Here is a 17,488-nt window from a genome sequence, read left to right as displayed (position 1 = left end):
TATAAACTATGAACCATTCCTGCAATTCTGTTTACTGTGATTCTATCTGGGTCTGTACTCAAGTATCAATACTGTCCATGGCCAGAATATCCAGGGGCCGTTGTGTATGCTCAGCTCCATTGAGGTACAGTGGTCAAAATAACAAAGGACTGCCTGTTTCCTTAAGGCAGAGGATACTGAAATGCACTGCAAGTCAGAGAAAATCAAATTCTTCTTAATTCACTATTTTCTTTCTATTAAATATTGCAGAATGTGTACCTCTCTCTGAACAAAGGATCACTCTAGGTAGTATTTCTTAAGGGAACATCAAGAAGAGAAGACCGTGGAGGGTTAAAAGGTATTACAAATTCAACAGCAAGTTTTAAATCATTTGTGGTTGTCCTGCTTCTTATATGTGCAGCTATTTCCCATCTTTTTGTCCAGCAGAATCCTCCCATCAAACACAGTAACCTATTCCCCTTGACCTATGAAACCGTAGTTTTAGGTTTTACAAAATGTGATTTCAACATAATCCCAAGATTGTCAGTCTGGTTTTATGACAACAAAAAGAACAAGGGAACTCAAGTGTATAAAAATATATTGAAAATTTCCATAGCTACTGTACCAGATAATAATATAACAATTCTGGCTTCATTTAAACACAGAATTTACCTCCCAACCCTTTCCCCCTAACCCACCCATGAAAAGAAAATCACTAAGGAAAAAAAAAGGGGGGGGGGGCATGAAGGATTTTATTTTGAACGAGAAAAAAAATTAAGAAAGGTCAACAGCAGAAAGTAAATAGCAATTTGGAAGCTAAAAGGCAGATGGATGTGGAAAATAACAAAATGTCCACCAATAACAATAAAAAAGTCAACTGTGGTCTAAGTCAAGCCATGGCACATTCACAGCAACGAAATGGATGAAATGCAATCACTCCTAACAACGCGGAAAAAGCTAATGATCCCGATATTCAGCTAAGTATTAAGACCCAGATGATTATGTATAATCTGTAACTGTTGATAGCAAACTCAAAAAGTGGGGAAACTGAAATATATGGTTTAGAAAAGCATTCATAGGTAGTAAAAATACAAATAAGAGAGAATAATTAAATATATCAGGAAAATGTTTGCCTTTAAAGGAGAAGATAGTAAAATCAAAAAGGATATACAGAGACTGCCTTGAGGTCAGCAATATACTATTTATTGACTCAAATGGTGGTTATATTATCACTTTAAAATTTTTGTTATAAAACACATGAATACTTTATATTATGCTGTGTGCTCTGTACCATTATTTAAAAGCTAAAAGCAAAGGAGACAAACAAAAATATGAGAGACCCATGCAAACTAAAGCAATGGATTCAAAATAACCAAAAAAAAAAAAAATTTGTTTCAACATGGGTTTCTATACCCAGCTACATATCTGTCAACCATGGAAGTAGGATAAAGACAGTTCACACATTAGAGTTCTCAGAAAAGCCTTTCCCGTTTACCCAAACACAAACTTGCAAGCAACTGGTAAAATGAGCCCTTGTCCAAGCCATGACACAGTTTGCCCAAGAGAAGCAAGAAATGGCCCTGAAAATATAAACACTGAATTTAAACATATCCAGCATTGTGATGGATCCCTACTGGAAAAGTGGAAAAGGGAAAATGAAAGAAAATTAAATCCTCATCTTTCATTGTATGAAGTCCACTGGTAACATCTGTTTTAGTTTCTTCATACTGCTAATGAAACAAATTACCTCCAATTCAGCAGCTCAAGTAAACATTACCTTAGAAATTTCAAGTTCTGGAGCTCAGAAATCCAAAATGGGTCTCCCATTGTGCTAACACCAGGTGTGCAGCAGGTCTGTGTTTCTTCCTGGAGGTTGTAGGCAAAAATCTGTTTCCTTGGATTTCCCAGCTGCTAGCGTGGGCCCCACGCCTCCATCTCCAAAGCCAGCAAGAGTCACCCATCTTTACCACAACACACCACTCTGAAGCAGAATCTTCAGGACCCTCTTCCACATTTAAAGGAAACTGTGATTACATTAGCTCCACCTGGATAACTCAGACTCCTCTCCCAATCTTAGGGCCAGCTGATTAGCACCTGTAATCCCATCCATTCCCTTGCCTGTCCCTTGCACCCTCACAACACATTCACAATTTCTGGAGGTGAGGATTTAGACAAATGTAGGGGCCATTATTCTGCCTATCACAATATATAAAACTGAAAGTTGAACAAGTTCTTTTGAAAGATAGAGAGAAATGCCAAAAGAACAAACTGAAAATATCAAAAATGCTTGTATCTCCAGAGAAAATATTGGGGGTGATGAGAAGAGCAAGGGATGACTGTATTTCATCAAAAGACTTGTAAAACTATTTGATTTTCTAAATTGTGTACAGAAATTGCATGTCAAAATTGTTTGTAAACATCAGTTTAATACCTTTGTAACATGTCTTTAGCTTTATATACAATAATTCGATTGATGATTTCCCAATTCTACATATGCAGCATTGTTTTATTTTTACTGTTGCTTTGCTTTGGGGCATAAGTTGGGGACTGGTTTGTTATTACTATAATGAAAAGAAGCTGTCATAAATATATATGAACAACAACAGAAATTATCTGAATCAGATCTCTGGGCTACTATTCCACAAATGCTTTATCCAGTTTATGATTTGCATTCATGACCTCTCTGAGAATCTATAACATTAATAAGTATAAAAGCTGCAATATATAAAAACACACGTACATGCTCAGACACATTTGCACCTAAATTGCGTGTGTGTGTCTTCCTATTACTCAAAATGAAAATTGCCTGTCCTCAAAGGATCCCATTATAACCTATAGATACTGGTAAATTAAAACAAAAGAGATGTTTAATAAGGACAAATAGGAAGTAAGTGTAGTCCTATGAGCTTAGATTCCAGAAAGGAAGTTACTTCCCTAACCAAAACAATCTACGTAAATGAAGAAAAAGCCAAGTCTGCTGTGGAACATTTTTCGGTGTATTAAGTGGAGGTGTCCATATAGTTTTTATGGACTATAGCTGTGCAGGATAAATAAATAAATAAATAAATAAATAAATAAATAAATAAATAAATAAAGCCTCATCTATAAATGAGTAGTATGGGTGTAGCAATTGAAGTGGTCTTCGTATTTGTAAGAATTTGCAGTTAATACTAAGTCTGAACAAAAGTACAAAACGTTACAGTGTAGCTCAGAATAGACAGAGATTATCACAAACATAGAGAAGCTTAGTATAGCCTGGGTTATGAGGCAAGAAAGAAAGAAAGAGAGAGAGAGAGAGAAGGGAGGGAGGGAGGAGAAAGAAAGAAAGAAAGAAAGAAAGAAAGAAAGAAAGAAAGAAAGAAAGAAAGAAAGAAAGAGAGAGGAGGGATGAAGGAAAGAGAGAGAGAGAGAAAGGAAGAAAAAAGAAAGAGAAAAGGGAAGAAAAAAGAAAGGAAGGTAGGAAAAAAGAAGAAATTTGAAAAATTTAGCTAAGAAAAACTGTATTTCAAACAAAATATCTGACATTATAAACAAAGTTGTTTTAAAGAAACTCCTTTAGAGTGACATTTGTGCTTTGATTTTCTAAATGGGGAAATAATTAATAGACCAAATTAGATGACTTAAAATGTGACTTACTTGTATCTATTCTCATTTGTGCAAGAACCTGAGTTCTTGTACATTTGTACAACCCCTTTTACATGATCCTTATTCGGGAATAGTGTTATGAAGATCATTTTCACTTCTTGACATACTTCATTTGAAATATTGTCTCATCAGTGCTTCTGAAGTTATTATTTGTTTCAGGTAAGAGGAAAGAAGATAGAGATGTCACTGAAGGTGACAAGCTAACCATGCAGATAATATCTGTGTTCTGTATAACCATTTGGGGGACATTGCAGTCAAGAATCTTATTCTCACTTGCCTCTCTAAAAACTAATTTTTTGACAATGCTTACAGAGTAACAACACAAGTCAGCATGACTCGTATGCACCTAATCAGATTATAAGAGTCCCAATAAAAATAAAGAATCCAAATACATACACCATCGTATCATAATTTTTTAATGATGATAAATAACCAGTAACGATATAAAGACTCATAGACCTAAGACCCAGATGTAACATAGATACTCAATAAATATTTATTGAATTATTAAATTAATTTATGTGATGTTAGGATAAAAAGGATCTGTTATTTGTCTCCCTGATAAAAATTCTGTAATTAAAATACACACATTTTTGCTTGACTATTGTAGAATCAGAATAAGAGGATTAGTAAGCATCACACTGGCCTGTGATGGCCAAACCGCTCCTCCCTTTGGCAGAGGTTGATGTGTAAGATTAGAATTCTCAGGTAGTTGTGAGGACTCTCCCCTCCTGGGATAAGAGAGAAACAAAAAGCTTGGGCTCCTCTTTTCGAGATTCTTGGCAAACCTTCTCCCTATCTGTTAATATGCGTGCTTTCCCTTTGACTCCAGTAGAACACAACTGATTGAGGTTTCAACTCTCTTAAGTTACACTCACACTTTACCCACACTTTCTTGATTCTACCCCTCTGTGGCCCCAAGTTCCCCAAAAGCATATTCAGAAACTTTCTTAAATGGCATCCTCAACTGGATCATCTCAATGATGCATTCAGTTGTTTGTTTGTTTGTTTGTTTGTTTAGATTTTATTTATTTATTTGAGAGAGAGAGAAAGAGTGAGCATGCGCCCTGCCAATACAGGTTGGGGAGGGGCAGAAGGAGGAGAAGCAGATTCCCTGCTGAGCAGGGAGCCCAATGTGGGCCCAATCCCAGGACTCTGAGCCAAAGGCAGATGGTTAACTGACTGAGCCACCCAGTTACTCCTATGCATTCACTCTTAGTAATCTGACACTTCAAATTCTTGGGAGTACTTTACTGTGTTCTTATTTTCAGTCACTACTATGTGCGATGTTCTGTTAAGGCTACAAGTTTTGTACCAGGCAACAGCAAGCAAATAAGGTGAGATTTTGCATTACCTTCTGGTTATACTGCACTGAAATAAACCTCAAGCAAGTGTTTGTCATTTTGACTGTTTTGCATACTGTTTAAAATGACCAGGCCACCATGTAGGGTTTGTAAAACATTTAATTGTACACAGATATGTTCACTTTTACATCTTTCATTATATTCAGATATGTATCATAAAATCATGATAAGAGGTCTTGGAAGTTCGAAAAGTTCTAGTAATTTTGAGATGAACACACAAAGGCATGATTAGTATATCCTCTATATGAAAGTAACTATATCTAAATAGGAATACATTTTTCCATTTGCTATATATTCAATCTTTCTTCCATGTCTTTCATTCCCTTTGGTTTTCTTTTAGTGATATTCAATAACTAGTAAAACTAGACCATAGCAAAAAAAAAAGTGTTGATCAAACTATAATTCAGTGGTTTAAGATACTCATTCCCAAGTTATACATTTGTCCTATTATCATGTTATTCTTTTAGCATTTTTCTTGCTGACACAGCAATAAATGGAGTTCATTCTATCTACTAATTATCTCTACAGTATAACAATTATACTATCCACAGTACTGTATAGCTCTCTGAAATATATGCAAAGCAATTTCCAGATCTTACAATATCTAAAATTCCAGACTTAATTTCTATTTTAACATACAGTGTGAGTCAGTGCCATATTTGCTTAACCTGTCAATTTTCTTTCATATAACCTATATATCATATGATTCTCCAGTGATCCAAATGCCAAAATGGAGTCTTCCAAAGTGTATAAGGTGAATAAAAGAAGAACAAATCCAAATTCTGAAGCTGGAACACAGGAAAAATTATTTTAACCTAGAAAAAGAACAGCAGTTGTTGTAGACCTCCACCTCCAAAGGGAAGAGTCTCAGGATTACTCCCCACCCTCACCAGAATGGAATCCTCACCATGTTTCCTCCGCAGTCAACAAGATGTGTTTAGGAAGTGAAGGCAAATCTGTATGCCTATAACCAAGCCATAAGGAAATCTTCTTGACTAATATCTATTATCACTTTAATGTATTTTCTTTGTATCTTTTTCATAGGTATATTACATAGTTGAAATTATATTGAATATACAACTTCATATTTTACTTTTTACTTAGCAATTTATCACAAGCATTCCATAACATAATCTTCCACTATTAGCTGAATGTTGGAGTTTTATATAATTTTGCTATGATTTATAGAGCCATTAAAACCTGTTATTCATGATTTTAACTTTTTTCTTTATTATTTTCTTCCCAAAGACCTTAGAAATACAATGATTAAGTTAAAAAGTATGACCAATATTGATAAATTTCCAAACACTATGATCACCAGTTTGCAAGAATGCCTTGTCAATGCATCTTTATCAGCATTATGCATTATAATTTTTATACATGCTGGTTTGCTAGGCAAAATAAAATTATATAAAAATATGACCTATTATTCTCCATCTGCACAATGTGAGCAAGGACCATATCTGATATTAGTCATGTACCTCCACCATTGGCCAGCACAGTGGTGGACACATAATAGGTTTTCAAGAAATATTTGTTAATGGATATTTTTGAGCGAACACAGTAATTTGCTGCTTTGTTTATTATTCACATTCAACATTTTTTGTATGTGCATTTTTACAGTAATTTTTTCTCTGTAATAAATGAACTTTTTGTGTCCTTTATTAATTATTTATTAGGATTGTAGTAGTTTTCATAATTAAGATGTAGCAGTTTCAAACTTCCATGCGTTAAACGAAGTTATAAAACAAAATCTATCAGTTGTAAAGATAACCAAAAAGAAACAAAACTTGACTGGCAGTCTTCAATAAACAATTGTTTATGTTCATTCAAGTAAATAAAAATAAGTGACATAAAGGAAATCAATGATAATAAGAAGAATAAAATGTACAGTAACAGATGATGACTACACTTATCCTAGTGTATGAGTAATGGATAGAATTGCTGACTGAATCACTGTTACACACCTGAAATTAATATAACATTACCTGTCAACTACACTTTGATAATAAATGTTTAATGAGTTTGACAATAATTTCTGATAATAAATTTTTAATGGAAAGTATGTTATTCCTAATTTTATATTTTACAGAGAATATTATATGCCCATAGAACAATTTAAAATGTATTGTATACTAGACCATAGACCACAACATGCATGGCAGATGTTTTGAGCTGATTCCCTCTCCTGTGGTTGCTTTCTTGAGCCCATCAGAGGCTCCTCTACTGGGTCCTTCTGACTTCAAATCCCATAACATTATTGACATATTCAGTTCTGACATTATTGACATACTCGTCTGCTCCTGGCTATCTCCTTGCCACTCCACACAGACTCTCACCATTGGAATCTCATCACTCCCTCTTTTGAGTAAGATCAAAACCAGATCTATGCTGGCATGCTCTGTCCGTGGGATCTACCTCTGATCCACAGGAAACACTCACAATTCCAACGACCTACGTGTCCACCAAACAAATGAATGGATAAACATATGGTGTATTATATAATTATTATATAATTATAATATATATTATTCAGTGAAGAGAAAGAAGGAAAACCCACTATTTGTAACAATATGGATCAGGCATTATGCTAAGTAAACAATCCAGACGTAGAAAGACGAATACTTATGATCTCACTTATATGTGGAATCTAGAAAGTTGATCTCAGAACTAAAGAGTAGAATGGTGGTTATCAGGGGATGACAGGTTGGGAAGATGTTGGTCAAAGGGCATAAATGTTCTGCTATAAAATGAATAAATTCTGAGGATCTAATGTACAGTATAGTGACTATATTTAATAATACTGCATTGGATTCATGAAACTTGCTAAGATAATAGTTCTTAACTATTCTTACCACACACACACATACACACACACACACACACGGCAACAATGAAAAGTGATGGATGTGTGAATTAACTTGATTGTGGCAATCATTTCACAATATGTACACTTACCAAACTACTACATACATCTTATATATGTATGCAACTTCATGTCATTATATGTCAATAAAGCTAAAAAAATATTTTCAATTAACAAAAAAATCTATGTAATATTCTTAATCTTCCCTATAAGTAATATTGTCCCTTTAACAATGTTTATTTGCTTTACTTTTGACTCCCTCAAATAAACCCGCAAATAAAAACCTGTCAAATGGACAATAAACATGATCTTTTTTCCAAAGAATAAGAGGCAACACAGAGTTAATTCCAATTTCTTTAGGAAATTTTATTGACTCTATCTTCCTTAAGTGTTTAAGCAGCCACATTGATTATACAATTGCTCGAAGATTTAGGAGAAATTGATTAGCTGGAAAAAAAACCCACATACACATAGATTTGTAGACAAGCAGTTAACTCATGGCCCAGAAGTTGTAACTGAGTGCTAATAATGCTCTCTCCTTACAATTGCTTCTTGCTTTTAATCGCTGTGTGCTTCCAGTGTGGGGCAGAAGCCTTACTTGAAAACTGACCCAGTTTAAGTAAACATTTTTATCAATACAACTGATCGCTAACAAAAGTGATAATAGTAGTCTTTTGATTCTGATTTATGGGGTAAGAAGATGTAACATTTAGACTCTAGCTGATGAATACAGTTAACCTAAAAAAAGACAAGGCAAACTGCAAAAAAGATGAGACCCATGCACTAAAAGAACATAGGAATGGGGCAGGAAAAAAAGAGAGAGAGAGAGAAAAAAAAAAGGAATGGGGCATAAATGTGTCTTTGTCTTAAATCATGTCCACTGAATCCCAGAACCTGGCTTCAAACTAATGCCCTGTTTTCATCAACTTCCAAGGCCCAGTGGTCCTGGGTCTTTCCTTCAAATTCTCACTTTTGCATCAGCTTCATACTGCATGTCTTCAGCTGCTGACCCAACATTTACTCCCACCTACACAGTGACATACAAGCTGATCCAGAAGCAAATCACTGGCCAAATCTAGTATGCTCCCTCCAGAAGGAAACAGTTAAAACAGAAGCTTCCCAGTAGTGAAAACAGAGGTCAACAAACTGAGTGGGAAGCCAAAGTAGTGACCAGTATAAAATTCAACTACTCTCATAGATGTCAAATCACTGTAGTGATTGATTCAATGTTCAGAAGAGAAACTAATATCAAGGAATGAAAAAAATTATTTAAAACCAAGATTATACCACATGCTTGTACACAAATGTTCATAGTGGTGCTAGTCACAACAACCAAAAAGTGGAAACAATCCAAATATCCATTAACAGATGAATGGATAGGCTCCTGAATCCACACCTCTGTGGGAGGCTGCAGCCGGACCCCTACTGGAACCATGTTTCACAACCAGTATGACAATGATGTCATTGTTTGGAGCCCTCGCGCAGGATGCATCAAATTGAGTATGCAATGGAAGCCAAACAAGGTTCAACTGCAGTTGGTCTGAAATCAAAAACCCAAGCAGTGTTAGTTGCATTGAAGAGAGCACAGTCAGAACTTGCAGCTCATCCGAAAAAAATTCTCTATGTTGACAACCACACTGGTATTCCAATTGCAGGTCTTACTGCTGATGTTAGACCGTTACGTAATTTTATGTGCCAGGAGTGTTTGGATCCCAGATTTGTATGTGACAGGCCTCTTCCTGTGTCTCATTTTGTATCTCTAATTGGAAGCAAGACCCAGATACCAACACAACAAGATGGCCGGAGACCATATGGTGTTGGATTGCTTATTGCCGTTTATGATGATATGGGCCCTCACATTTTCCAAACCTATTCATATGGCAACTATTTTGACTGTAGACCCATGTCCTTTTGAAGCCCATTCTCAATCAGTTCATACTTACTTAGGGAGACAAAAGTGGGTTTATAGAGGAAAATTTGAACGAACTGGTTAAACATGGTCTGTGTGCCTTATGAGAGAACTTCCTGCAGAACAGGACCTAACTACAAAGAATGTTTCCATTGGAATTGCTGGTGAAGACTTGGGATTTAAAATTCACAATGGGGGATCCCTGGGTGGCGCAGCAGTTTGGCGCCTGCCTTTGGCCCAGGGCGCGATCCTGGAGACCCGGGATCGAATCCCACATCGGGCTCCCAGTGCATGGAGCCTGCTTCTCCCTCTGCCTATGTCTCTACCTCTCTCTCTCTCTCTCTCTCTCTCTCTCTCTCTCTCTGACTATCATAAATAAAAAATTAAAAAAATAAATAAATAAAAATAAAAATAAAATTCACAATGATGATCATGTATCTCCATTGCTGGAAGTCCTTGAAGAAAGACCACAGAGAAAGGCACAGCCAAGGCAACCTGCTGATGGGCCTGCAGAAAAGGCTGATGAACCAATGGAGCATTAAGGCACAGGACAGTTTATATATGTGTATTATCCAATAAGTAAGAATGCAGAAGCATGTGCCGATGACAGTAATCAATTCTTAGAAGCAAAAGATGCAGGGTCGTCTAATGGTATATTTTAGGAATCACTCCAGATGTTTTTTCCAAGCAACTTGTCTGAAACCGTATAATGGTATGCATTTTTCTTTGAGAGAGTCTATATTATCATTTTCTAGAAAGTATAGTTATCTGTACTAATGTTTTTATGAGAACATTGTGTCTTTATGGGTTTAAAGACAACTGTGAAATAAAATTGTTTCACATGCAAAAAAAAAACAGATGAATGGATAAGCAAATATGGCATGTATAAAAAATGGAATATTATTCAATCATTAAAAAGAATAAAGTGCTGATATACTAAGTAAAACAAACCAGACACAAAAGGTCATACATTATATGATTTCATTCATATAAAATACCCAGAATACACAAATCCTTAGAGACAGAGAACAGATGATGTCCTAGGGGCTGGGACAAGAGGAAATAGAAAATGACTGCTTAATGGAAATGAGGTTGCATCTAGGGTAATGAAAATGTTTTTGAGCCAGACAGAGGTGGTAGTTGCACAACACTAAGAATGTACTAAGTGCCACTGAATTGTACACTTTGAAAGGGATAATTTTATGTTATGTGAATTTCAGCTCAGTTAAAAAACAAAACAAAACTATATTTAGCTATTTCTGCTTTTTGCAGACAGTGGCATCATTCAGAGTGTAAAACTGAAAGGAACAGAAGACATTTAAAGTCTTCCTAAGTCCTTATTGTGGCTAATGGTTTGTTTTAACAAATCACACTGAACTGTAATTAGATATGGAAGAAGCTGAATAACAGAGAGTAAATTACTATGAGTAACTATCAGAGAAGGATTTGAGAGGGAGAAAGGAAGGAGAGAGGCCCACTATTAAGAGGCCAGAGCCAATGGGCAACGTTGGTCAATGAGAAAGTCTTGATGTCAGGAGGGCCAAATAACATTTAAGAGCAGAGATAATTGAACACCCCAATGCAGTTTGGGGAAAGGAAAGTTACTGATTCTCTGCATTGAGTACAAAGCAGGTTAGTGATCAGACACTGTAAACAATACCCAACCAGAATAAGAATTTAAAGCCAGAGTAATTACAAGATTCATAATTCACTTAAGAATCCACAGAAATCTATCTATGGCATTGGATCTCCTTCACATTGTATGACCTTAGACCTTCAAACACCTGGATCACGAAATGTGAAACCACTTTTTTCAAAAAGAATAAAACACATTCAATTATATTTTTATTCATAATACTAGTATTTTAAGTAAAAGCAAAATTTTAATTTTTTAATGTTATTTATTTCATTTTGTGCTTTAAATTTCCATTTGTGTATAATTTTATAATACATATTAATGCCCACATTTTTTAATAAATAAAAGCAAGATAATTCAGAGAAGTGTGCTTTAAAATGTTTTATTAATAAGGGGTGCAATTTGGAAAATGTGGAAACCACTTCTTCAGATGATAACATTTTAGCTCATATAGCTTATATATTCTCGTTAAATCAAAATTAGTAGAGAAAGCAAAAGTTCCCTTTTCCAAGCCATTCAGTATGAAAGCATCCTATTTACATGAAAGTGACTTGGTGAGGTGTATGTTGGTGAAACTTCATCAGGATCATAATACCTTTAGCATGCATAATATCCCAGGTTTCAGTTTGGCTTTCCCACACCAGCCTCTGGTGTCTCCATGGCTGAGGAACCTGGTCCCAATGACTTGCCTACTTCTGTTCTGTAGAGATAACAGTTTATCGCTGCTGTGATGATCATATCTGTGTGAAATTCCTTTTCAAATCTATGGCTTCCAACAGTTTCAGGGAAGGAAAAATCCATAAGCTGTCCAAAAACCTTTTGATTTAGATCAAAGTCTCAAGAACTGTTGAGCCTAATTTAAGTTTTTTGTAGCAACATATTTTCAAGCATCTATGATACTCTTTGCTAAAAATGTTTCACTTTGTTTCTTCCCAAACACCAATGTACATTTATAGTTATCTCCTTTACAAATCCTAAACTTTATCTCACTTATTCGTTGTTGGGTTTTTTTTCTCTAGGGCTATGAGGTACTCAGGAATAGTCTCCCTACTTATGTGTCTATCTATAAGATTTTGATCAGAAAAATAGGTGTGTACAGACCTCACTTAAATCAGGAAAAAAATCACGTAGGACACAATAGCCTATTTACTCCTTTTCATGGGTGCTAGTGGGGTAGATTATATACAGCCAATAATTCCACAGACATGAGCCTCGGGTCTTTTATAGCACCTATAGAAGAATATAATAGACACATATTTAGGATTCACAAAAAAAAAGGGCATTTGTGGGTTCAAATTCTGTCCTTTTCACACTTAGCTATAACTTTTTCTCTGGTTTTTCATATATAAAGAAGTGTTTATGTTTAAAAAATCTAACTTACAAGGTTAATGAAAAAGCATTATATGAAGTAATAAGCTATAATAAGTGTCTTATGCATTGAAGGAGTCAGCAGGACTTTCATAATGTCATTTAATTACCCTATTCTTGGCACCATCCTCTAGCTCCCCTTTCAGGCAATTTTTTTTTTTAATAAATGGTAACTCATTCCTACAACTTCATCTAGTTCCAACACCCTGGAAATACTCTTAAAAAAATCTGAACACTCTCTGATCTGTTTCCTTCATTTGTTTTAGGTTTGTTTTGAAAATTTGGGACAATAATTTTGGAAATATCAAACCAATATATGGTTAAGATCCCACAAATCGTGTCCTCCTACAGTGCTCAGCCATTGAGTATTCATTTGAGATTTGCTGCATCAGAAAACAGAGAATGGATTCAAATAGGTCATGAAATAAAAAGTAAAAGTATATGTCACAGAGAAACACTCATTCAGTGGAGGAAAGAAGAATATTGCAAGAGATAAGATAAAAGGGGTAGCCAGTACCAAGAGTAGAACAAAAAGGTAGGATGTCAAGCTCTTTATTATTCTCTCAGTTTATTAAGCAAGAGTCAGCAACATCAAAGCATAAGAGAGGACAAAGTTGAAATTATATAGGCTTTTGCCTCACTTATCACTAGAGATTCTACTGGAAAGTCATCTACCACAATATGGAATAGCCTCAGCAAATTAGAAATTGTGTGGAGAACACTTATACCAAAGATGGTGGGTGAGAGCATCCCTCTCCAGGGACTCCTTTGAGTCTATGGGTTGTGAAAAATAACCAAACATTCACATATAGTCTGAAGCCAGTGGGTCTGGTATAGGGACATTTTGGTGAAGGGTGAGGTGATTCAAGGTCTTGGGGTTTGAGGGATGACATGGCTAAGTCTCAGAGGAGCTGCAGGAAAAGCAGATTCCAAGATGATGTCTGGTCAGCAGATGGAGAGACATTACCCTACTCATGGGCCTCACAGAGAGGCCAGAAGATGAGCCTCACCAGCTCAAAACATAACAGCATATGCCAGCAAATGTACACAGACCAGGCGAGATAGGAAGGAACTCAGATCATATCAGGGGACCCACATCTACACAAACCATCCCTCTTCTTGGTAAGGTCAAGTAAACTTCCTCCTACCTGTAGAACCCACTAGACTATATAAGAGGGAAAATAGTAACAGATTTACTAGGGATTAGAATTTTGGAATAACTATTACCAGTTTTAAAGTTGCTATTTTACTGTTTTAAATCTGAAGAGAGTAATAAATCTTTAATTGGCAAGCTGGTTTCCTTACCATCCCTAAAGCCATATCCACTACTACCAATGGGACCTTAAAATCAAAATGTTTTAGAAAATTTAAAATTTAAAAAAAAAAGGAAAATTTAAAATTCTTTTTTTGGCAGATGTGCGTTAAAATGTTTAAGTGTATGAGCTAACACAAAAGATCAGATTGTCGAAAGGATCAGATTCCCACAAATCAGAGATCTTACTAGCAAACTTTACTAATAATTTCAAGGATACACAAAATTAAGATGCACAGTCAAAGCAGAGAGATATCTCAGACATCTTGCATGGTTTCCTAAGTTCTTTTTGTATGCATCATGTGCATTTTGCTGGCTGAAAATAATAGATGAGACCTCCTCATCTACTGCAGGTCTCTTCAAACAGTGAGGAACATTTAAGCTATGAAACATTTTGTATAAAATCTTTACAGGGCCTGTGTGTCAAGACATTTCCAAGAATCCACAGCTCATAAATTCAAAGAGAGAAATGAGAAAAAAACAGTAAAGATGACTCATAAGATGTGCAGATAAATATGAATACAGAAAAACACAAATCAAAAGCCTGAGTGTCTATATTAATATTTGAGAAAATCAACTTCAAAACAAAAAATATTATATATTTACCAAGAATAAAAGTTATTTCATAATGATAAAGGAGTTAATTCACCAAGAGAACATAACAATTCTAAGAGCTTATGTACCTAATAATAGAGCTTGAAAATATATAAAGCAAATCTGATACAACTATAAGGAAATACAAAGACAGACAAATGCACAATTAGAGTTGGAGATTTTAATACCCATCTCAGTAATATATAGGGAATTAGACCAAAAATCAGTAAGGATATTCTTATGGGTTAAATTGTGTTCCCCCCCCCCAAAAAAAAAAAAAAACTTCACATGTTGAAGTCCTAATCCTCAATATCTCAGAGACCCTATTTGGAAAAAGAACATTACAGAGGTAGTTAGTTAAGTTAAGATGAGGTCTTACCAATGTAGGATAGGTCCCTGACCCAATATGATTGTATTGGATCATAAAAAAAGGAAATTTGGACACAGAAACAAGCACGATACATAAATTTCAGTTATGCTAACAAGCCAAAGAACTACCAGAAGCTAGAAGAGAGACCTGGAATAACTCTTTTATTTCCTGTTTTACAAGACGAAGAAGGATGACTCTGCCAATACCTTGACTTCAGACCTCTAGATATTCAATTTGCAATATTTCATTCCAGAAGCCCTAGAAAACTAATACATACATAGAAAACTTGAATAACACTATCAACCAACTTGATCTGGTTGACATTAATAAAACACTACCTAACAACAGCAGAGTATACATTCTCCTTAAGTGCAAACAGAACATTTTCTAAGATAAACTATATTCTGGGCCATAAAACCAAGGATACTGGTTACACAAAGTATGTTCTCTGACCACAACAGAATTAAACTAGAAATTAATAACAAAAAGTCTTATTGTTTTTTTCTTTTTTGAAGCATAAACTGACTATGATTCAGGACTTACATATATTAAGAAATGTGATATTCAGATGTTCATCTTGTAGATTTAAAATTATAGATTAAAAATGAAGAATTGGGGTAACCTAGGTGGCTCAGTCATTTAAGCAGCAGACTCTTGATTTCAGCTTACGTCATGACCTCAAGGTCGTGAGACTGCAGCTCACATCAGGCTCTGTGTCCAGCTGGGAGTCTGCTTGAGATTCCCTCTCTCCCTCTGCTCCTCCCCCTGTGCTCATACACTCTCTCTCTCTCTCCAAAGAAAAAAGAAGAAAATAGAATTGGGAAGAGGCTACAAAATGAGGTTCCATTTGAACCCACAATCTCTTATAAATTGTGTCATATACCGTGTCAACCAGAAAACTCAGGGTTAAATTATATGTGAAGGTATATGCACTCAAAAATGCATTACCACCTTGCTTATAACCACAAAAAATAGAAACTATTTCAATATCAACATTGATTATTTTAGTAACAAAAAAAATGAACATGAAAAACAAAATACAATCTGAGTAAGTTTTAGGGTGTTAATTCATTACCAGTGCTATCGTTTAAATCCATGAAGGGCTTACTTTATACCCCAGGGACTTCTTCACAAACTAAAAAAATAATCATAAGAGGTGAATGTTACAATCCAAAACCAACAATTTTGGAGAAGGTATAAAGTTTATAAAATTTTTTAAAGAATTATTTTTTAGCACCATTTTTCATTTTTATTTTATTTTTATTTTTTTGTTTTAATAATAAATTTATTTTTTATTGGTGTTCAATTTGTCAACATACAGAATAACACCCAGTGCTCATCCCATCAAGTGCCCACCTCAGTGCCCACCACCCAGGCACCCCCACCACCCGGCCACCTCCCTTCCACCACCCCTAGTTCATTTCCCAGGATTAGGAGTCTTTCATGTTCTGTCTCCCTTTCTGATATTTCCCACTAATTTTTTCTCCTTTCCCCTTTATTCCCTTTCACTATTTTTTATATTCCCCAAATGAATGAGACCATATAATGTTTTTCCTTCTCTGATTGACTTATTTCACTCAGCATAATACCCTCCAGTTCCATCCACGTCAAAGCAAATGGTAAGTATTTGTTGTTTCTGATGGCTGAGGAATATTCCATTCCACATAGACCATTCCATATTCCATTCCATTCCACATAGACTACATCTTTTTTAACCATTCATCTGTCAATGGACACCGAGGCTCCTTCCACAGTTTGGCTATTGTGGACATTGCTGCTAGAAACATCGGGGTGCAGGTGTCCCGGTGTTTCATTGCATCTGAATCTTTGGAGTAAATCCCCAACAGTGCAATTGCTGGGTCGTAGGGCAGGTCTATTTTTAACTCTTTGAGGAACCTCCACACAGTTTTCCAGAGTGGCTGCACCAGTTCACATTCCCACCAACAGTGTAAGAGGGTTCCCTTTTCTCCGCATCCTCTCCAACATTTGTGGTTTCCTGTCTTGTTAATCTTCCCCATTCTCACTGGTGTGAGGTGGGATCTCATGGTGGTTTTGATTTGTATTTCCCTGATGGCCAGTGATGCGGAGCATTTTCTCATGTGCCTCTTGGTCATGTCTATGTCTTCCTCTGTGAGATTTCTCTTCATGTCTTTTGCCCATTTCATGATTGGATTGTTTGTTTCTTTGCTGTTGAGTTTAATAAGTTCTTTATAGATCTTGGAAACTAGCCCTTTATCTGATACGTCATTTGCAAATATCTTCTCCCATTCTGTAGGTTGTCTTTTAGTTTTGTTGACTGTATCCTTTGCTGTGCAAAAGCTTCTTATCTTGATAAAGTCCCAATAGTTCATTTTTGCTTTTGTTTCTTTTGCCTTCGTGGATGTATCTTGCAAGAAGTTTATTTATTTATTTTAGAGAGAGACCACCTGTGCACTAGGGTGCCTG

At 35.6% G+C, this 17,488-nt stretch overlaps 1 pseudogene; it reads left to right on the top strand.

The window, feature by feature from the left end:
- Positions 1 to 9,287: 9,287 nt before the first annotated feature.
- LOC129501685 (proteasome subunit alpha type-1-like) lies at positions 9,288 to 10,305 on the top strand (annotated as a pseudogene).
- Positions 10,306 to 17,488: the final 7,183 nt, after the last annotated feature.

The sequence above is a fragment of the Nyctereutes procyonoides genome, unplaced genomic scaffold (genome assembly GCF_905146905.1).
Source record: "Nyctereutes procyonoides isolate TBG_1078 unplaced genomic scaffold, NYPRO_anot_genome, whole genome shotgun sequence".
NCBI lineage: Eukaryota > Metazoa > Chordata > Mammalia > Carnivora > Canidae > Nyctereutes > Nyctereutes procyonoides.
This window is presented reverse-complemented; position numbering and strand designations above follow the sequence as displayed.